The sequence below is a fragment of the Humulus lupulus genome, chromosome 8 (genome assembly GCF_963169125.1).
Source record: "Humulus lupulus chromosome 8, drHumLupu1.1, whole genome shotgun sequence".
NCBI classification, from domain to species: domain Eukaryota; kingdom Viridiplantae; phylum Streptophyta; class Magnoliopsida; order Rosales; family Cannabaceae; genus Humulus; species Humulus lupulus.
The window spans coordinates 104,307,339-104,330,347 of NC_084800.1; the positions used below are offsets into that span (position 1 = coordinate 104,307,339).

The window sequence follows — 23,009 nt, forward strand, 5'->3', positions numbered from 1 at the left end:
AAAAATTTATGGGACTAGTTATCTAAACAAGTCATATAAATTTATGGGGCTCGTTATCTAAACAATCATATGCCCAAGGAATCTACTATTGGGACTTGTTATCTAAACAAGTTATATATTTGTTATCTAAACAAATTATGTGATTTGTTATCTAAACAATTCATATACTAAGACAACTAAAAACATATCATAGACATATATCAACAACATAAAAGTATACAAATCTACCCTATTTTCCTTACCAAAAACCGAAATGTGAGAACAAGATCGGGACTTTGGAATACTCCTAAAAACCATAATTGAGAAAGGTGAGTATTCTAAAAGAAAAAGATGAAAAGAATGAGCTACACCATCGAAAAGATACTTACCAACAAGAAATTTCAAGTTCCAAGAACTTAGAGGCCTAACCAAGAATAGAGAAGATGAGTTAGGAAATTGAGTAGAGAAAAAGTATAAGCACTTAATGAAACAGTACTGAAAGGAACTAAGAGTAGAAATACCTTGAATGCTTCTATGACCGAACTACACCTTGAAACCAAAATATACTACAAACCTTACTTCCCAAGTGTTTAGTAAGCTTATAATGATAAAGCTTATAACCCCAACCCAAGTGTTTAACACTCTAAAGTAATCCTAGCAGCTTGTAGGCTCTGAACTCAGCTTGATGAATGAATAATTGACTGGGTACTAGGTCCTATTTATTGAGTTCAAGAATGAAAAGATCTTCATTTAGCTTGAATAAAATAATGGCTTTTTAATTGAAAAATATTTGAATAATCGTTCAGCAGAGACTGAAGACTCGGCCAAAAAGATTCTGGACTTATCAAGAGGTTAAGGATTAAAATGAGCTCGGTTTCAAAATCATTCAAAAACCATGCACCACAGCCGATATATTGCCTGGAATGATGCTCCCAAGGCTCGTCGACATTGTAGTGCAAAGCTACGTGTTTTTCGTATCCCCGTATGGTGATATATCGCCCCCTAGAGCTGCGATATATCGGCATATGCTGAAATATTATACACGTAATTACACTTTTTCAGCCTAATTTGAATTGAGTAAACAGCCTTGACTAAGTCCTTTAACGATTTCAAAGCTGCTGGCAGACCCTAGGATTTTCAAATATTTCCCTTAATAAACTTATTCCTCAAAAATACTTAATTTCTCATTAAACATACACAAGACAAGTGTCAAAATCTTATTGGGTCCATCTAAACCTTATAGTATAATAATTATCATATTCATAATCAGTCATATTAATCATAGCTTAGGTTATAATTAATATTCTTAAACTATAGGTTAAACTTATAAAATCTACAAGTGTTTCTACGAGTGTCCAACTAAGTCCCGGCTTGAACCAAAATCCACAGTAATAAAAATACTACAACTATTACTAGCTATTACTATTACTACTACTATCTAACTAGCTAAGTAAAGTTCTTCGACTCTACACTCACAGTCATCAATCCTGCAACACTCAAGCATTCAGATAACAACAAACACTTACCGTCCAATCATTAAAAGAGTAGCTTGGGTGAGTTATAACAACCGGGTGATACAGTGAATATCGAACTATCAACAACTCGGAGAGCATCAATCCCAATAACCCTGAAATTGCCATCAACTACCTTGCCCACAAGGCATCCACCATGGTACTGCCATATAGTACTCACTGTGCGAGGACAAAACTCTCCCATCAGCCGATCATTTTATTGATCAATGGGCTATGCGGGCCCCACATATCTAAAATCTTGGCCCCCAAACCATTTCCTGAATTTGAAATCCTCCATGAAACGACTCCTTAATACATCACCAATCTTGCGGGTGCCATTCACACATCACTCCACATCACCCGAATTACTAAAGTAGTCAAACCAGACAATTGGGTTAACCTTGACATCCGTAGATGCCAATGGTAGTGAACCTGTGGAGAGTGGCCCAATAATATTTTCCATCAGGGTGGCCACAATGAGATACAGTGATGAAGTTGGGTTCCAAATGAAAATAGAGCGAGCAAGGGAGGTAAAAGGTATGACATTGGAAGTTGTTTCAAGGTAAGCCCTTGAATTGATTATGCCCACGACTTGTATCAGAGAGTGCTCCAATGGCATTAGGGGTACAATTGAGATGCCATTTCGGGGATTATCATAGAGGAACTTTCCGACATAAGGCCAGTGATGAGCCACTGGAATTCCCCACGATCAGAGGTAAGACCTCGGTCCAATGCCACTCAGAAGCAGAAGTTGTGGGCTTCTGAGAGCCACAACACATAGCCTCACCTCTCCCTTTTCACGCACCATTGCATGGTGGTATCGCCCTGTTTGGTTACGAAAAACTACCCTAATTGTCAATTTCTTTGATCAAGAATAAGGTGAAGGAGAGGCTAAAATAATTCTTTCACATAGTGGAGGAGATTAGCAGCATTGTGTCTATGACTACAACTGTTGAATGTCGAACCACCAATCTTGGTACCCACTGAATGATCCAAAGTAAACCCATTATAGGGATTAACACCGGCTTCCAATAGCTCGTCGCTGACTGCCGATTGCCAATTCTGGAGCTTCGACCTAAAGACGGTAGCCCTCTCAACCCACTCTTGAACAGACTACTACCTCACATATGCAATGAATTACTAATAACCTACCACAGGTATGGCATGCGCTAAGCTTGTAATTAATGTAGCTCCCCAAAAGCTCATCTGACCCTAAGGTAGTACGTATCCTGTAAAAGTTATCACAATCATTAATAGGAAGATTATAACTCCGAGACACCGAACAAATTCCCTAGGACAGCTATAACTCGCATGATATAGACCACGAAAAATATGAAGGTGAACCATGAGAAACATACTTTCCCATTAGCATGCATATAATAGAGCAACCAACCCCTTCAACATCTCTCATAACGTGTTCTATGCTGTTGAAAGCTAAATCCACATAAGGTGTGTGATGCATAGCTAAAAAAATGTCAGTCACTATCTAAATGGCTAAACAAATACCAACTAAGGGACCGAACCCCCACCAATAACTAAGATTGCTCAGGGTTGGATAATCTATCAAATGATGATCAAGTATGGAGGATATAGGTTATTTAAGACGAGAGAATCGTTGGTCCCTTAGAGCCATTTTTCTCTTTCCTATCGTGATAACTCTTGTTCCCCCGCCTTTTTAGCGTTATAGGGCCCTTCTTACTATTATATAAATTATTATATATAAATATAATTTTATATTTATATATTTGGAATATTCTTCTTTCCTCTCGATGAAAGACGACAAATGTGTGTGGGAGAAAAAATTCTAAAAGGGGAGAAGATTTCGTCCACCAAGCGGGACAGAGTGCGAGCCCTAAGCAATTGGAGGTTCTCGCTCATCTCTTGGGGGTCCATATCATCTGAAAACTTTTCCTGTTCCATTGTCATAACTAAATTTGAATAGGATGACTTAGCATCAGATTCAAGAGACCTTGCCTTGATTGAATATTGCTTCACTGGGCCTTGAATCAATCGAAAAGCTTATAGATTTAATTCATCCTTCATTTTGGCGAGAGGGAGGCTATGAGTCACCTGGGAAATTGATTTTTCAGTTGGTTGATTCTCGAAATAACCTCTTGAGAAAAAAAGGCCTTCGGGTCTCGACCAACAAATGAATAGGAAGTGGGGCGAGGATCTTTCATTAAAGGGGGAAAAATTGGTGGGGCTTTGTTCTTGGGGGGGGGGGGGGGGGGGGGCATCCTTGCGCAACTTTAGAAAGGAGAGAATTTCATAAAGTATCTCCAACCTTTTCTATCTATCCTTATAAGTAGGGCGAGAGAAAGTCAATATGAGTGTTGATTTTTCCAACGAAAGTAAGCACTTTTTTTTTGTCTTTATCATTCGGAAGGCTGAGTCCCACACTCTGACTTCAATGATGGGAACAACCTCCACACTCCGATGCTCTAATGAACAACAGTTCTTCGCCTTACTTTGGGAGTTAGATTTGTAACTTAATGTTATGTTCACGCAGTGATATTCTATCTTTCCAAGAGTACTACCCTAGATGTAGTCTATGTCTGGGGAGCATACTTGACAGGAGAAAGACGCAGGTGGGAGAGAGGTTTCCCACTTTGATTCCCACCCTGTTAGCATTTGCGATCCAAGATCAGGGATTAATTACTCCGCTAGGTCTTTTCGGTCTGGAGCTGGCTCGACTGGTAATGGACCTACTTACCTTGCTTGTGGACCTGCTGCAACACTTTCTCTATTGGTTTGGTGGTTGCTACCAAGACAATTTCTTTATGCCCATCAAAAAACCTCAAGATGCTGATCCAAAAAAAATGATACGATAAATTAGAAAGAACTCATGTACGGAACAAGGGCGCCCTCGTTCCGTGAAAATACATCGGTTTCTTACTCGTGCAAAGGAACTATTTCTTGGCAACTTGGACAACTTATAGTGATGTTTGTCCCGCATATCACTAGGAGGTTCAGGATCTTTACAAAAGGCTTTATAAAGCTTTCTTTCGTCTCAATTCATATTTAGCCGTGAGCAATCTACGTTTGTGATCTCGTATATTTCATTTCTCCGACATCTTATCGAGTTTTCCCCTCATATTTTTGCAAAAAGTTGCTCCACGGTGGTAAAGTCTCATCTTGTGTGTTGGCCAAAGTTACAATAGTCACATTGAACCGTCAAATATGTTCGAAAATCTCGAAATGATCTTTCAATTCCAGGGAGAATTTGCAAAACTCTGTTTCCATCGAGAATTGAATGGTGTTTTCCCATATTTCGTCCAGAGAATCTAATAGAGACATTATTGTCGAGATTCTAACCGAAAAATTAGACATACCATGCCCTCGAAGAGTGCTTTGTCATGCTAGGTCACTGACATATCCTTTGTCTTTATTTGACCCCAAGAATGGATTAGATCGAAAAGACTTCCTTGTCGAACCCCTTTGTGTTTGTATGAATTTCTGATAGCGTAGAATCTCCATAGAAAATTTTCCATTTTTGATTATGAAATCATAGGGTGCCTTTGGCACTACTCTTATTTCACATGATCCAGGAACTTCCATAACGTTCGTGTGCTTTGGTTTGAACAACAGATCCTGACGTGATACATCTTCGTAATGAAATAGAGTGGAAACATGAGTTGTCTTTTACAATATCTATAGAATGAGCATTGTGAACTATACTCAAACTCATGTGGCCTCATCTTCTCAATCTGTCACAACACGTGAGAAATAGACCAGAAATTTCCAAAATAAAAAACTGGTCATTTTATTCCAATTTGCCATTTCTGAGGAGTGAAAGGTCATATTCGACCTAAATGTTCTACCTTGATGAATTTTTTTTCAAAAAAATTACTTTAATCATCATGGTAATTTGATACAAATGCCCTTGAAGAAAAGGACTCCACCTAAGTTTGGGTGAAGAAAAATAAATTCAAATGTCTTGCTACCTTTTCTTGTCTTAGAACATGTGCTTCTAAATCTTGGTTTTTTGATAGTGGTTGTTCTAGGAATATGAGGAGTAACAAAAGCATACTCAATGACTTCAAGACTTTTGAAAAATGGGGAAGTCACATTTGGAGATGGTAAGTCTTGTAAGGTATTTGGTAGTGGCACTCTAAATTATGAAGGAATACCAAGGTTGCACGATGTTCTTTTGGTTGATGGACTTAAAACTAATCTAATTAGTATAAGTCAAATTTGTGACCAAGACTTGTTTGTAAATTTTTCTCATGATAATTGTTTTGTGCTTGATAAAGATGGAAATTGTGTTTTTAAGGGTTATAAATCTATTGATTATTATTACACATTATCTCAATCACACAGTTGTCACACAAACACAAGGAGTGATACTAATTTGTGTCATGAAAAACATGGTCATGTGGTTTTTGAAAATTTGAGAAAAATTGGAAGTGTGAGTCATGTTCACGATTTACCGAATTTAAGTACATATTATTTTGGTAAATGTGAACCATGTCGATTGGGAAAACATTTGAAAATTTCCCATGAAAAATGTTTTAGTGTTGGAGTGTGTGCTCGATTCCAAGGGATCCCCATGGAGTCTCATGTGACTGCTATAAAATGAATTATTCGTTATATCAATAATACTCTTGAATTAGGCATTTAGTACTCAAAAGAAACAAACTCTAACCTTGTGTGTTATAGTGATGTAGATTGGGCAGGAAATACTGACGACCACAAAAGTACAAGTGGTGGTTCCTTTTACTTAGGAAACAATTTGGTTTCCTGGCATAGTAAAAAGCAAAACTCCATCTCCTTTTCAACAACCGAAGTTTAGTACATAGCTGCTGGAAGCTGTTGTACTCAAATCTTGTGGATGAAACAAATGTTGGCTGACTATGGATTTGATGTTAAAACTTTAACCATCTTTTTGTGATAATACAAGCGCTATTAATATCTCCAAAAATCCTGTTCAGTACTCTCGCACCAAACATATTGACATTTGTCTTGATTTTATTAGGGAATTTTTTGAAAACAAAACTCTGATTTTAGAATATGTTGAGACTAACAAACAAATTGCAGATATTTTTACTAAAGCTTTAGACACGGTCAGATTTGATTCCCTCAGGAAATCCTTGGGGGTTTGTTTTATTTGAAATTGCCAATTGTTTATCCATAAATCAATTGCTGATGACGTGGCAAGGATTTTTGACACGTGGCGGACACGTAGCAGAGATACGGCTCGCCTATCGACCAGCATTATTTCTACACAAAGAGATCAAGTTCTATATACGACTAGCTTGGTCGTATATTTCGCTCATTTATGTAAAGATCTGTACAGTTGTGATGATATCCGAGAATATCTCTTCACTATGACTTGCAGATCTGATCATTAAGGATAGATATTATTTCCTAATTCATGTAACTCTTCCTAAGCCTATAAATACACAAGAGATAGCTCAAGGAAGGGGATTGATCTTTTTTCTTGGAGAATTATATTACTATTATCCATCGTTGTATTTTTTTCTTCTTCTAAGGTCCGTGAAACTTAGGAACCCTAGTTCTTTGATCACACCTTGGGAGCTCAATATTAATAATAGTATCAAGTGGACGTAGGTCATTACCAATCACTGGGGCCGAACCACTATAAATCTATGTGCTCTTTATCTTTCCATTAGATTATTTCAAGCTCTATATCATTTTCCTGTCGTTTCCTAGACTCCGCGTCGTTGACCAAAATCAGGGTCAACATTAATAATTGATTGTCTTGCCTTGCATAAGTGATTGTGTAAATCTCTTGTCATGTGTGGAAGAAATTTAATGACCATATTTTTTCAATTTCTAGAAAATGAGTGTTATAATTCTTATACTTTATGAGGAATGAAAATCATATTTGAAAAATTATAGACCATCTAATTTATATTTGATCAAATCATTATGTCCGTTTTAGTATGAGCATTCCGTAATCCAGTTTCTTTTTTAGGCTCCATTCTGGAAAAGAGCTACCTATACTAATGTGTGAAAGCCGACATTGAGTAAGTTGGTACCAGGTAATTAGCAATTATATTGGAGGATACTCTACCAGTGTAAAGGGCCACCATCAGTATAAGAGTTATAGCCTCCAGTATGGTTACAATTTGAAATAGGCTACAATTGCCAAACATGGGCAATGACCCTATATTTAAAAGGTAAAAAAGAAACACCAAATTGATTACACATACACACACAAATGCCTATTGACTAGACTGTGTAAGAATGTTGTAAGACTCATACACATAATAAATTGATTAAAATATTTTTTGAGATTGGTATATTCTTTTTCGAATTATGGTTATCATTATCACTTAGTATTTTAATTATAATTTATTTTTCTAATTTTTGAAGGAAATGGTTATCTTATTTCTTTGAACAGGACTTGGCATTTACATGGACACATATGGTATGACAATTTATCCTTTTATTTTTGGCAATTGTTTGTTTTAAAAAAATAATAATAAGAAATTTTGTTTGACCGAGTACTAAGACAAATCAAATTTAAAAAAAAAATACATTTTATTTGTTTTATCTCATTATATTCAAAAATCTTGTAAAAGTTTCCAATTTTGAGGTATGAGAGAATATTTTTTTTAAAAAAGGAGATATTTTGACATTTATCACACTAAATTTGGTTACCCATTTTTTTTTTTGTTACCCTTTTTTGAACTTGCCTCATTTGTTCACCGAATTCTCTATTTATTTGGATTCCCTTTGGCTCTTTGGTTCTTTGTGTTCTTCTTTCCCTTTCTCACTCACTTTTCCAAGGTTCTAGTTTTTTTTGTTGTTGTTCTTTGTCTTTCAGCAACCATGAAGACCCTAGGTCGTGGTTCTACCTCCAAACTTGTGAAGTCTTAGAAGGAGACAGTTTCTGAGATGGTTCCCTCTGCCACTCCTCCTGTTCCAGCGTCATTCCCAGTAGCCTTGACTCCACAGCAAGGGAGACGGTCCTTGCTCTTCCGGATCCTAAGGGATCTTCTTCAGTTAGGGCTACTAGGAAAGGAGTGACCTTTCCCAACCTTGATGAGAAACAAAACCAAGCCTCGACAATTCCACTCGCCTCACCTGAAGATCCAGTCCAAAATACGCCCATCTTGACCTCAAGCCCTGCACAATCTGTCTCCACCAAAGCCGAGACTGATCGGTCTGCTCATGACTCTGAGTTGTCATTATCCCCTGATGTGATGACACCAAAGGCAAAGGGAAAGTGCAAATCCAAAGTTGTTGGATCAAAGAAAACCAAAAAGACCAAAGTGGATCTAGCAAAAGGTACTAGCTCCAACTCTCATTCCACTCCTTTATCCAAATTCAAATTGAAAGCAAAAATCAATCCTCCTCCTTGCACCTCCTTGGAGGATGTCTCTCCTGAAACGGAAGACTCATTGCCTAAGTTGGACCCCTCCTTGACCAATCCAATACCTGAAGAACCACATGAAGATTTGGAGGAGGAGACTGAATCTGAAGTAGACCCATCAGAAACCACACCTGTTACATCTGACCCAAAGGGCACAACACCATTTGCATTTCCTGAATTGTCTGCCAAAAGCACTAAGCACAAAGGTGCTCCCGTCCATTCTTCAGGTTCCTCTTTCAAAGCTCATTCTCTTACTTTCTGTTTTAATGGTAATGAGAAAAATATTAAATTTTATGAGCATCATCACTTTATTAGTGAACAGAATTTTCTCTTTGCTCCCCATCGTGTTTTTTGGGTTTTGCTTACTTTAGAAGAAAGAGGTTGGTTACGTTCTTTGTCTAACTTTGATGGGTTTGTGCCTTGGGTAGTTAAGGAATTTTATGCAAATCTGAATGATGAGTTGTTAGATCAGAATTCCTTTATGTTTCATAAGGATGTAGACACGCTGAATATAGTGCTTGTTGAACGGCTGTCCGCACCAAGCATTAACACAAAAGAAACTTCTTTGGCAATTCAAGCGGCAGACACATGGATGGCACCTTTCATTGAGTACTTGACGCATGGAGTATTGCCGATGGATAGAAACAAAGCAAGGGCCCTTTAGAGGCAGGCTGCTTGGTTTATCCTGGTCGATGGAATTCTATATCAAAGGGGGTACGCAATGCCACTCCTAAGATGCGTCTCAAAAGAAAAGGCCAAAGAATTAATGAAAGAGGTCCATGAAGGTTTCTGTGGAGATCATGCTGGGGGGCAGAGTTTATCGAAAAATATCCTAAGGCAAGGATACTTCTAGCCAACAATGAATGAAGACTCTGCGGATTTTGTTCGGAAATGCGATAAATATCAGAGATTCTCCAAGATACCATGAGCAGCCGCCAATGAACTAAAGCAGATGCAAAGTCCGTGGCCCACAGGAAAGAGACTGTGGTGGCTGTTGATTACTTCACGAAGTGGGCCGAAGCTGAGCCACTTGCAACCATAACGACCAAGAAAGTGATGGATTTTGTAGTCAAGAACATAGTGTGTCGCTATGGATTACCAAGAAAAATTGTCTCACATAACGACACTTAGTTTGATAGTGACCTGTTCACAGATTTTTGCGAACAACATGGAATTATTAAAATCTTTTCTTCAGTAGCTCATCCACAGGCAAACGGACAAGTCGAGGATGTCAATAAAACACTAAAGGATACTTTGAAGAAAAGGCTTGAAGAAGCAAAAGGGGCATGGCCAGAACAGTTGCCTAAAGTCCTCTGATCGTATAGAATGTCGCATCAAACAACAATAGGTCATACTCCATTTTCCTTGGCTTATGGATATGAGGCTATGTTGCCTGTTGAATTATATCCGCCATCACATCGACAGATGGCATACGATCAAGACACTAATAGCCAATTATTGGTGGAATCTTTGGATTTGGTCGATGAAAGGCGCGAGCAAGCCCAACTCCAAGTAGCAGCTTACCAGCAAAAAGTCGCCCGGTATTTCAACTCTAAAGTACATGAAAGAAAATTTAATGTGGAAGATATGGTACTTAGAAGAGTTTTCCTTAACACCCCTGATCTATCTGTTGGAGTACTCGGGCCTAACTGGGAAGGACCATACCAAATCGAAGAAGACCTCCATCCAGGCACTTATAAACTTGCTCGCTTAAATTGAGATCTCATTCCTCGCTATTGGAATGGAGAACACATGCGCAAGTACTACCTATAAACAATTCTTCTTAAAGAATTGGCTTGTATCAATTTTACTTTTTAAAAGTTTATGAACAAGGGTTAGTCAATCTTATGACTGATCGTTGCTTATAAGTGTAAGATCATATTTTTTATCACTCGTACATACACGATTGTCCATTTATTATGAGAAATAAAAGGGACTGTGCACAACCAGTCAATCTTGCCAACTATTGTATTTAGTACAAGTATTTGCTCATTACATTTGTTGTTTTGCTATAATTTTTTTTATACATCTCTACTACGAGCAGAAATGTTTGAACAGGTCTTGGTCAAGGCAAGTGATCGAGGACCTAAAGCTCCTTAATCACTTGGGGGCATATAAGGTATCTAGTAAGCAAAGCATATCAACAGGTATGTAAACACAAGAGCAAAATAAGTGAAAGCATGCTACGGTACTTAGAGTATTTTTCAAAATTATGTTTAAATCTTATTAAATCAAACCAAAGTGCTATGCTAAGTTCGATCATGTGAACAGATGTTATAATAAGAAAATTATAATGTCAAAAGAAAAACCCTTTACACTGTGAGCAGTTACTGCTCAGATGTAATTGTCTATTAAAAGGAAAGCTGACCGTGCAACAATAAACATTTAAATTGTCTTAACACTATGAACCGAGGTCTGTGTGTCCCAAATTACAAAATTAAATAAAAACAACAAAAATTATGAAGTTGGAGGGTCCTGAGGAGTTTGCTGGTCGACAGAGGCCTCAACTTCCTCTTCAATACAATCAATGCCCGTAGCCAAGGAGATTTTAGGGGAGGTTGATATTTTCACTCTCTCCTCTTCTTCAAGGCAAGCAAGGAAATTGTCTATTTGAGATTTCCTCAGGTGTTCGAAGAGATAGCTGAAGTCTTCCTCGCGGTTATGTTTCCAGAACGCGTAGAAGCAATTGAAGGTGGCACCCTTATACCTCTCTAAGTTGCTCGCATTGGTCTCCTCGAGCTCTTTGACGCGCTCCTCCAACTCCTCGGTCTCTTTTCTACTAATGACTAGGTCATCTTTGAGTTTAGAGACTTCCTAGTAGTTAAGTTTAGAAGACTCCTTGTACTTCTCTTTTGTCTCAATGACCTTGGCCAAGGTTGCCTGATGTTGTTTCAACTCTTTGGCCAGCGTGGTCTTCTCCTCGAGCAGGACAACATTTTTCTTCTCAGCTGCCTCAAGTTGCTCAGAGTATTTCACCTTGGCTGCCTCAAGTTTCTCGTTATATTTTGCCTCAACCGCCCTGAGCTCCTCAGCATGTCCTTCCATAGACACCTTAAGTTGCTCGTCAAGTTTCTTCTCATACTGAGCAGTTAGGGCTCCCGAGCGACGCCAACTGGCGGTCATAGTTAGCATTCCCTGCGATCAGAGCAAAAGTTAAACTGATGGCAGAAAATGACAGGATAAACAAATGAATCTCAGCAAGAAATGGCAACTTACACTGGCTATTTCGTTTAGCGCACGGTTGACTATTTGGTCAACCTTCATGGAGTCAGTGCCAATCATGGCCTCGCGGCTGTGTCGATGCCTCAAAATTTTTGTCATCCTATCCTTGGCCTAGCTAAGCACGCTGCTCGTCAAGGTGTCTCTTGTTTGATCAGGAGGTGTCTGGTCGACAGGAGCGGCAGGATGAGTCTGATCGACTGAAGCTGGGGGAGACGTCTGGTCCAGGGGGGCGAGAGGAGGTGTGGTTTCCCAAGAAGAAACTTGCACTAGAGGATCCTTGGTCTGAGCTTTTTTCATCGGGGGGTTCTTAATGATTTTGCCTCGATGTGGCCTACTCCCTTTTTTCTTGCTCGAGAGAGCATCAGGTGTGGGTTCGCTGTATAAGTCGAACTGATCTTCAGTTGACATGCCTGCAAAATAGAAACGAACAGTTAGATAATGTGAATGGAGGTATCTACTAAATCAAGAAAATAAGTTCAAGAAAATTATGAGTAAGATACCCGAGCTACAATTACTGGTCGCCACACTATTTACTGTACTACTGCTACACTCACTCTCTGGCTTGAAGAAGTTTGAATTTAAAATAGGAGTGTATTTAAAGTTGACGTCCCCTTTAAATAAATGACAGGGAATTGGCAAATTATCTAAGAGCGAAAGGTCAGTACCGTTCTTATCTGATGATTCAAGAATAGGTTATGGGCGTTTGAAAACCTTTTGTTTGCCTTTTTCTGAAGGAGCAGGGGCAGCAGCTGCTCACGGGGTTCTGGAGGGTTCCCTGATAGTCACCCCTGTTTCCTTCCTCCTCGGAGGTTGTGACACATCGTGGTGCTACTTAGGAACTTCTCCACTGGTAGCACTCCCCGCAGTTGTCTCCCTCACATCTTGGTGAGGGGCCAAAAGGCCAACCAGCCTTAGATTATTCTCCGTGACCAGCTCTTTGACGCTTTTTTCTATGTCGGTCATGTTGGCCAGGGATGCTGCTCAAACCTCCATCCTTGGAGTAAGAGCTGGTCAGTGCCATGGACCTGAATGGCATTAAAATTCTAAGGAATATGTCGAAAAGATAAAAGAAATTAAACGACCAGAGAATAAAGAAATTACCTCCTTGAGTGAAGGCCAGATTGTTGGCGACCAAGTCTGTTGTTAAAAACTACTCCAGGAAGTACTTTCCTACTTTGGACTTGTAGGTGATCTCACTCAGGAAGGTGCGAGCAGATTCCTAGCGGTAAAAATGGAAGAACCCCGTGTTTTTGTGATTGGGGTTGGACTTGAGATCAAATAAGTAAATCTCATGCGGCGTAGGCACAAGCTACTTCTTGTGGCTGTACAGGATATAGAGAGCAGAGAGCACTCTATATCCATTTGGGGTGATTTGGAAGGGGGCGACCTCAAAATAGTTGCCCACCCCCTTGAAGAATGGATGAAGAGGCAAGGTTGCCCCTGCCTCAATGTGGTATCTCGACCAGGTGCTGTAGGTGCACCCAGGCATGTTTGCCCACTGGTCGATGGAAGGTTTGTTTAGGGTAATCCCAGAAAGTCCGTACTTTTTTAGATAATTCCCTATCGTCCTAGCTGTACTATTTCTAGGAGGTACCACGTACCATTTGACCTCTGGTCGAAGGACGTCCCGAGGTTGGGCTTTCATTTGAAGCCCAGGCTGAGGGGTGTTTTCAGAATGTGGGCTGGTTGAGGGATTTTCAGCCTGAGGAGCAGGCTATTTGGCAGAAGGAGAGGTTGTCCTTCCTTTTCTATTGAGCAGTGGATTTTACTCGACCCATGTTTTTTGGACTGGTCGAAGGTTTATCTGAAGGGTTACAAGAAAAAGGAATTTCCGAGATTAGCAGCAAAGGATGTTCCTGATCTTCGAGTAACTGTGCAAGTAAGTCATCGTCGATCGGCCTCTCACCTCCCCATGGGTCGTGAATGAAAATCTGGGAGTAGAGAAGGGGAGATGAGAATCTACGGCCAAAGTACGAAGAAAATGGAAAAGTTGGAATAACGTTGCTCGTGTATAAAATCTAAGCTTTTATACTACTAGCAACATTCTGACAAAAACACTAAATTCTATGCGAACAGTTTGGAAAATGGATTAAAAAGCAGAAGTAAAAGTTTTTCGGGAAAAACTTTTCGACTCTGAAAGGGCAGGAAAAACCCAGTTTTTCCTACATGCTTAAAAATTGAATTTTTTTTTCGATTTTACGCCCTAAATCAATAATCCTAACTTCCAAGCCGATTCCTAAGCCCCGTATAGTGGTTTTTTCTTATCCTATCATGCTAAAATCTATATGCCCATTTACCCCAAAGCAGTTTCTTTCAAGAACATTCAAGAACTTAGGATATGAAACAGATGTAAAATAGATATTTTATGGTATTTCAACGACTGAAAAGGTGGTTAAACTTACTTGGGTAAAGATTGGAGCCAGTTTCTGAAACGCTAAGTCGATTTGGCTGGGCAAGAACTTCGTGGATCGTTAAGGTTGTCTGGGTTTCTAAGTTTTCTATGCCTTGTTCTTCAGTGTTCTTGAGGAGAAAGTGAAAAGTAAAAAGTGAAAGATGATTCTGAGGGTTATTTATATTGATCGAGGAGCAGTTACCAAGGTAATCATAAAGGGGTAACTTTCCAAGGCATGGGTAAGTGTAATAGCCGTCAGACCACTTTTGGGAAACCGCAAAGATATGATTGGTTGCCTTTTTCGAGAAGGCATGGGCGGCTCTAAAAAATGTGATAGGGCATACAAAAAGACTGTCGCCTAAGTTTACTTTATGCTGGTCGCAGTAAAATAAACTTGGGGGGCACGTGGCAGGATTGACTTACATGTGGCTGGCACGTGGCGGTTTCAAGTGAATGAATCCTGTTCGACCATCGACTAGAGAGTTATTGATTTATCAAGCCTCATGCTTAGGTGCGACCAGTCTGGTCGCATACTTTCATTTACTTCCTTTTGGATATGCAATCTTATAATATCTGCATTAATTATATTTTCTTTTATTACAATAATACGCAAGTCTTCATTGTAATTAAGGCCCATCAACCCATGTAACCTTCTTAAGCCTATAAATAAGACTCAAAGGGCTCAAGGGAGGGGACTTTTTGATCTTTTGAATCCTGAGAGAAAATTAGAGTGTGATTATTCACCAAAGCTGTAACTCTCCCAAGGCTTGTGAAACTCGTGAACCCTAGTTCATTGATCACAGTATTGGGATTCTACATCAATAAGAACACTAAGCGGACGTAGGTCATTACCATCCAATTGGGGCCGAACCACTATAAATCATTTGTGTCATTTATCTTTCCATTTTAATTTCTTCTTGTTTTCATCCCATTTTATATTGTTTATCTGACTCCGTGTCGTTGACCAATTTGAGGGTCAACATGATCTACTTACACATTACAGTGTTATGTTCTTTCCAGAACATTATCAAAGTAGATAAGATCAAATGTATTTGTTACATCAGACTGGACCGATATTGACAGTAGATAGGATAAGTAAACATACCGTTGTTATCTATTCTAGTCATATCATATAGTTGACCATAGGTCAATTCACTCTCAATTCTGAGTGGTTAGTATTCTAACTCATTGTATTATTTGAGTTCTTTGACTTGTTCATTACCAGCTTACCCTACGGACTAGCCCATACTTACATCTTGGGAACTTGGTAGTATAATTGTGTGTGAGTGTTAATCATAGATATGAACATCTATAGCTTCTGATGAAGAAGTGAAATGATGGTTTCCTTTTAGTTTGGTTCAAGGTGCTAAGTGATATAGATCTCATTTCAGTAATTAATATTAGTTTACTGAAATATCATTGACAATGAACTAAGTGTTTTAAGGATAAAATACAATGAGGGGTAAAACGATATTATAGTCCCATCTCATTGTAGACCGTCTATAGAGGATTGAGTGACAATTATGGTTGTAACAATGGATAATTAATAACGTATCTATATTGCTTATAGAGCGTTCTATGAATTCAAGAGTCCAATTCTGAGTCTTTAGTGGAGTCATGAGAAATTAATAAGCTAGTAAATTTATTTGTTAGATTTATGATAACTTATTGGAGCTTGATTTCATAGGCCCATAGTCCCCACAGTACCTTGGATAAAATCATCTAGATAGTCTCAATTAATTGATTTAATTATCAATTAGAATTATCAAAGTTGACCAGGTCAATTTTGGATAGTTTCACAGACTTATACAATTTAGAGAAGAAAATAGAAATTAGGGCTGATTTATTAATTGAGATTGGTAACTAAATTAATAAATAAATTTAAATCAAGGTTCAAATTATAAATAATTAATTTGATAAATAATTTGAATAATTATTTCATTAATTAAATCAATAGAAAATAATATAGGTCTTGATTTTAAGTCCAATGGCCTTATAATTAAATGGGAAAATTCACGGGCATAAAGCCCGTGATAATTTAGACCTAGGGCTGATATTATCTATTATTTTATTGATTTTTTAATTAAATTAAATGGTCTAATTGAGTCTATAAAAGGAATGCTAAGAGAGAGCTAAAAACACAACTTTCTGATAGGTTTTAGATTCTCTCTAAACATAAGTCATTTTTTAAACTTCATTGTTCTTTTTTCTCTTCTTCTCTTTGTGTCTATCTCATGTGTTGAGAATCACCCACTCTAGTCTAGGTGATTCTAAGGATACTTTGGAAGGTTGTTAAGAAAATTGAAGATCAGTTCAGTTACTTGGTAATACTCTACGATAGAAAAGGATACAAGGGTTAGAGAAACTGAAGGAAGGACTCTATTATTCCACTTCGTATAATGTAAGTATTCTTATCATTATTTCTCTTTGAATTCAATTTTAGAAATACGTTCTAGGTTGTCTCATTTTAACTTATTTAATATTAGATCTACATGAAAATAATAAAGATCATGTATAAGTATTCCCAACATAAAAAGCCACGGCTTGGAATCCGACAAGGGTTGTTCGTATCAGACAAGGCAAAATGATAAGCTTGAATGAATTTTGGAAATAAATATATTGTTTTAAGACAATGTGTAAATCCCCCTAGTCTAACACTTTGTAAAATATTTGCATGCTCATAAGTTTATAGAAGAAAAGCCACTTATTATAAAGTCCCAGTGGGGCCTTGCTAAAAACATGCAAGTTGTGCTCAATAGTTTAAAAATATATATATATATGCAACGTTTTAAAAATAATTAAAGTTCAAGTCCCACTGATAAGTTCTAAAAGTAAAAAGTAAAAAAAACATAACAGTATTCTTTAGAAATTGGCATTAAACTGATCGTTTTCTCGTCCATAGGTTGCCCCCACGCCATACACACCCCGGCGTTGGAACTTCCCACATCACCACACATGCCACAGATAAATCCTATTTGCTACCTGGAAGGGAAAGTAAGGGGGGTGAGCTAAAAGCCCAGTAAGGACGCACAAATAACACACAAGTGTACACACAAAACATATTCATATTCATACATCGTTACACATCATAAACATTCTTATCATAACAACCATCATCATCATCATCATAGAATAATCATTATAAGCATTATCATCATAAACATCATCATCATATACATAATCATCATAAGCATCATCATCATATACATAATCATCATAAGCATCATCATCATATACTTGTGATCATCATCATCATCATCATGTCCATGTCACATCTTGAGGTAAACAGGATCTCTGGTCCTTGAATAACTTTGGCGCGTCTACCCTATGAATTACGTCTATATATCCTTAGTAAATCGGGTCACGTCTTCACATCCTTAGTAAGCCCTTTTTTTGTGTCGCGTTCATCACGCTAACAACCATTACATAACATACGACATTCAAATCACATATAATCCAGTCATATCAACACAAAATAGCATTTCATAGTCCATATCGCAAAATGTGTCATCATACATAACATTCTTATTCATAACAACCAATCTTTCATTCACCGCATGAATAACCAAAATTTCTATCTAACTTCCTTCCCTCGGGTCCAAGCAAAGCAAAACTGACAAACTTGACAATGAGCCTATACTATAATCAAATAACATTATTTAGCATCACATAAGACTTTCTTGTGCTCAACTCATATATCCCATGTGTGCATGGGCCATGCACACATGGTGAAAACTACTCATAATTTCCAAATAGGCATAATTACACATAAAATGACCAAAAGAATAATGCAAATTATGTGTATGTTACATGCATGGTTTTTAAAGAAAGATCATATGGTTGAATATTAAACATATTTTTTAACGTAATAGTGCATTTGCATGCAACATGCCTACGCGGGAACGTTGTTAAAAAAGTGACGTTTAAAAACGATAATTCCTACGCGCTTATTTCTATTGTTTTCATAACAAGAATTTAGAACATACTTTTATTACCATTATTTATCTCTTTAAAATCACCAAGTTGATTAAACATCTAAAACATTATTTTTATTTCATAAAATAATTTATTTAGCTATTTAAAAATATAATAATTCCATTATTTATTTTTAAATTACATAAAAATAATAAAGGCTAGAAATAATGTGAAATACTTATAATTAACATGTTTCCTTAGAAAATAACAATTTAATTTAAATTAATAAAATTACAAACTTGGTGTGAGAAAAATATAATTTTTAGGTGTGAGAAAAAAATACATTTTATTTGTATTATTTTAAGAGACTTAATTTTAAGTAAAATAAATTCATAAGTGATAATCCAATAATTATTCTTAAATTATTAAACTAAACTTTCAGCCACTATTTAATTTATTTAAAAATCACAAGTGAATTAATCTCAACATTTTTCTTAATTAAAATAAAGAAAAAGCAAATCTATTAAAATGAACACTCATGGTTACATTTAAAAATATAATTTTTAATATTGACATAACGTAGGGTTATATTATTTCACAAACATACAAATTTTTCTTTCATTAAAAAAAACTTTCCAATATTTTACCGAAAATTCCAGCAACCATATACACTCTCAAAAATCACCATATTGAATTTCAAACCTCATATTTTCTCTAAAAATATGTAGCTATTTATTTGCATAAAAATACCATTTTAATGTATATTAAAGTTTCATTTAATTTCTTAAAAACATCATAGCACTTGCAAAAATATTATTTTCATCATATTCTAAACCATTTAAACACCAAAATCAGCAAGCTTAACAAATAAAAAATCATCTTTTACATCAGGCTTCACAAAAATTTACATCACTACCATACATGTTTAAATCTATAAAATTAATTCACAAACCCTAACATGTTCCTAATATACATGGGTGACACAAAATCAAACAACTCATCATGCATTACAACCTTTTAGCCAAAACCCTCGTGAATTAAACATAAATATAAAACAAATGTCTCATTTACATTCACATGCATCCTAGCATGTTTCTACCATCATTCATGCATACAATAACCTATTGATACATAATCTCATAAACATATTCATCAAATTTCCTTGATTCAATAACAAGAGTCCAAATTATTTATTATACCAAAAATTATATAGGGTCCTAGAACATGGATCTAACATAAAAACACAATAAAAATATCAAAATACAAAGGGGATCCCTAGACATGCATAGGCTGAAACCTACATATACACGAGTATATAATATCATCAATCATCATTCTTAGCAAATAAAAACCAAACCCCTTCATGCATTAAACCATAAAACCCTTCATGCATGATCTAAATAACATACCACCAACAAAATAAAAGGAAAACAAAACAACATATTATTACAATTCACAAATCCTTAATCTCCCCAAGAAAACAAAATCAACACAAGGTTGAGGGAGGAATCCAATACCTTCCTTGAGAGAACACTAGAACCAACTATGGCCACCACCTTGCTCAAATCCTAGGGATTTTAGAACACCACAAGAACATGAGAAGAGAAAATCAAATACTTAGAAATCATGGAGAGGATCCAAACTCAAGAATCAACCAAACCAAGATAATCCTTACCTATAAAGAGATCTGGTCCTCTCTTCTTTCTTCTTGTTCTTCTTCTCTCTCTAGAAAATGCCTAGTCTCTCTCTCCTTCCCTCTAGGCCGACGATCCTAAATGAGCATAATGCTCTCTTCCTTTTTCCTTCCCTCTTTATTCTAATCTATCCATAATAGCCTAAGGAAAAGAATTGGTAAGTTTCCTAATTATGCTTATTTTCTTTTAATTCTAATTTATTTGATTGAAGAAAAAAATATATAAATGGACAACTCTCATTCCCTCCTTTTCCACTTGCCGTCCACACTACTTCTTGTTACCCTTTCTTTTATTTTTTATTTTTTTAATTAAATAATCTAAATAAATCTAATAAAAGGAAATAATAAAGTGTGTAGAAAATTCTACATAAGTGCACCATGCACATGCACTTATTTTCTTTTAATTCTAATTTATTTGATTGAAGAAAAAAATATAAATGGACAACTCTCATTCCCTCCTTTCCCACTTTCCGTCCGCACTACTTCTTGTTACCCTTTCTTTTATTTTTTATTTTTTTAATTAAATAATCTAAATAAATCTAATAAAAGGAAATAATAAAGTGTGTAGAAAATTCTACACAAGTGTACCATGCAACCATGCACATGCACACACTCAATAACTAGGGTGCATCACTACCTACCATGCACCTTAGTGCATTCAACCAAAACTCATTTATTCACATATTAAAATAAATAAACAATTAACAATTAAATTCACAAAATTCTACCAAAAAATTCTAACAATTAATTAAACAAATAAATAAAATAATTCACAACACTTAAATAAAATAAAGCACAAAATTTAAATAAAAAAATTGGTTTGTTACACAATGTTTATTTTATTTCGATTTTTAGTTGAAATTTTAATTTCAATTACTTATTACATCAACAATGATTTGTAGTTACTTTCACAAGTAATAAAATCTTATTTCTTTAAATGGATGTAAATTGTGGGGTGGATGTATGGAAAACGAGCTATACTTATTGCAACCTAATGGACCCTATGTACAAAATAATGAGTTGTTTAAGATAGCTAAATTTAGGACCGTTAAACGATAAAAGGTCAATAACGTTAGAAATGACAGACTTTTGGCATCTTTGCTTTGGTCATATTTGCTATGATATGATTCAAAGACTAATAACAAAGGCTATGTCTTTGAGGGAACTCACCTGGGGTGACCTACCTATTTGTGAATCTAATCTCGAGGGCAAAATGACAAAGTATCCATTCTCTATGATAAGAGAAAGGGCCAAAGAACCACTAGGGCTAGTATATCCAAATGTCTGGGGACAAATGAATGTTCAAGCGAAGGGTGGTTATGAGTGTTTTGTCACATTCATTGACGATTTCTCTAGAGACTCATGTAAGTACCTAAAGCATATTAATTATGAGAATTTTTTAAGAAGTTCAAAGAATTCATTGCTATGCCTTTAAAACCATATTAGGTAAAACGTCAAAGATCTTGCGATCTGATTGGGGTGGAGGATAATTGGATAATAAAAAACAAGATCATTTTATTGAACGTGGAGAATTTTCTAAAGCAACTACCCTAAGGACTCCGCGACAGAATGGTGTTGCTGAGCGGCGTGAATCGCATGTTTATGAAATGTATGTTCTATGATCTATTCAAGTCTATCGATTTCTTACCCATATTTTTTCTGGAGACATACTAACTAGACCGCATGTGAAATTTTTTAAATGTTGTGCCGTCTCAAAGTTGTCTCCAAAACACCACTAGAATCATGGAATGGTCGTGAACCTGGTTTACGTCATTAAGGAATTTAGGGGTGTCCTATTTATGTCCTGAGGAAAAAGGGAGGAAAGCTAGAACATCGAACTGAGGTTTGCTTGTTTGTTGGCTATCCTAAAGGTACTCAAGGTGGTTTTTTTTATAGTCCAGTAGACAAGAAAGTGTTTGGCTCTACAAATGCTACTTTTTTGGATAACGACTACATAATGAATTTCAAGCCTCGTAGAAAAATAATATTAAATGAAAAAATGATAAACTATTGTTCCATGCAAGTCGATGAAAATAAGGTAGATTTAGAAACCACTAATCCAACTCAGAAAGTTATGGTGCCTCGTCATAGTGGGAGAGTCTCTTGGAACCCGGTACCTATGAGATGGATAGTGGAACCCACAACCTGGTTGGGAACACAAGTAACAATGATTTGTTGGCCTTTAAACAAGCAATGGGTAGGTCTAAAAAGGATCTTTGACTCGAAGCCAAGTACTAGGAAATTGAGTCTAAGAACTCTTAATTTGTCTGAGATCTTATAGATGTTCCATTGGACTTTAGGCCCATGGGGTGAAAGTGGAACTATAAGAAGTAGAGAGGAGTTGATGGAGAGGTCGAGACATTTTAGGCTCGTCTCGTGGCAGAGAAAGAAAGTTAACTTAAAGAAACATTTTTCTCCAGTAGCCATGTTAAAATTCATTTAGTATACTCTTATCCATAGCCACAACTCTTGATTAAGAGATAAGGAAAATGGACATCAAAGAAACATTTTAATTGTTATCTTGATGAGACCATTTACATGGATCATTCAGAAGGATTTAAAGTAGTTGGACAAGAAAGTCGGCAAGCTGAGTAAGTCAATCTATGGACTTAAACAAGCTTCGCGCTCCTGGAACTTAAGTTTAAATGCAAACATTAAGACCTGTGTTTTTGAACAAAATGTAGTTGACCCTTGTGTTTAACAACTTAGGGAAAAAGACATTGTGGTGTTCTTAATCCTTTATGTAGATGATATCTTACTCATTGGAAACAATGTCAAGAAATTATAAGACATAAAGAACTCGCTGGACACGAAATTCCAGATTTCATTGTAGCAAGTCGTGTTCTTGGCATCCAAATCATCAGGGATAGAAATAACAAAATTTTGGCTCTAACTCAAGCGACCTACTTGGGTGAGGTGCTTCGCGTTACTCTGTAAAAAATTATGAGAAAGGAT

The 23,009-nt window shown here is 36.6% G+C and overlaps 1 long non-coding RNA gene and 2 pseudogenes across 1 annotated transcript; all 3 read right to left on the reverse strand.

Annotated features, from left to right (window-relative positions):
• Window positions 1-1,501: 1,501 nt before the first annotated feature.
• Window positions 1,502-4,446, reverse strand: LOC133795899 ((R)-mandelonitrile lyase-like; annotated as a pseudogene).
• A 119-nt stretch (window positions 4,447-4,565) lies between these two features.
• Window positions 4,566-8,571, reverse strand: LOC133795900 (large ribosomal subunit protein uL5m-like; annotated as a pseudogene).
• Window positions 8,572-17,745: 9,174 nt separating this feature from the next.
• On the reverse strand, window positions 17,746-20,127 carry LOC133793990 (uncharacterized). The gene is made up of 3 exons (XR_009875066.1): window positions 20,037-20,127; window positions 19,879-19,929; window positions 17,746-17,858 (listed from the first exon to the last, which is right to left on the reverse strand). It is a non-coding gene; the product is annotated as an uncharacterized LOC133793990 (long non-coding RNA).
• Window positions 20,128-23,009: the final 2,882 nt, after the last annotated feature.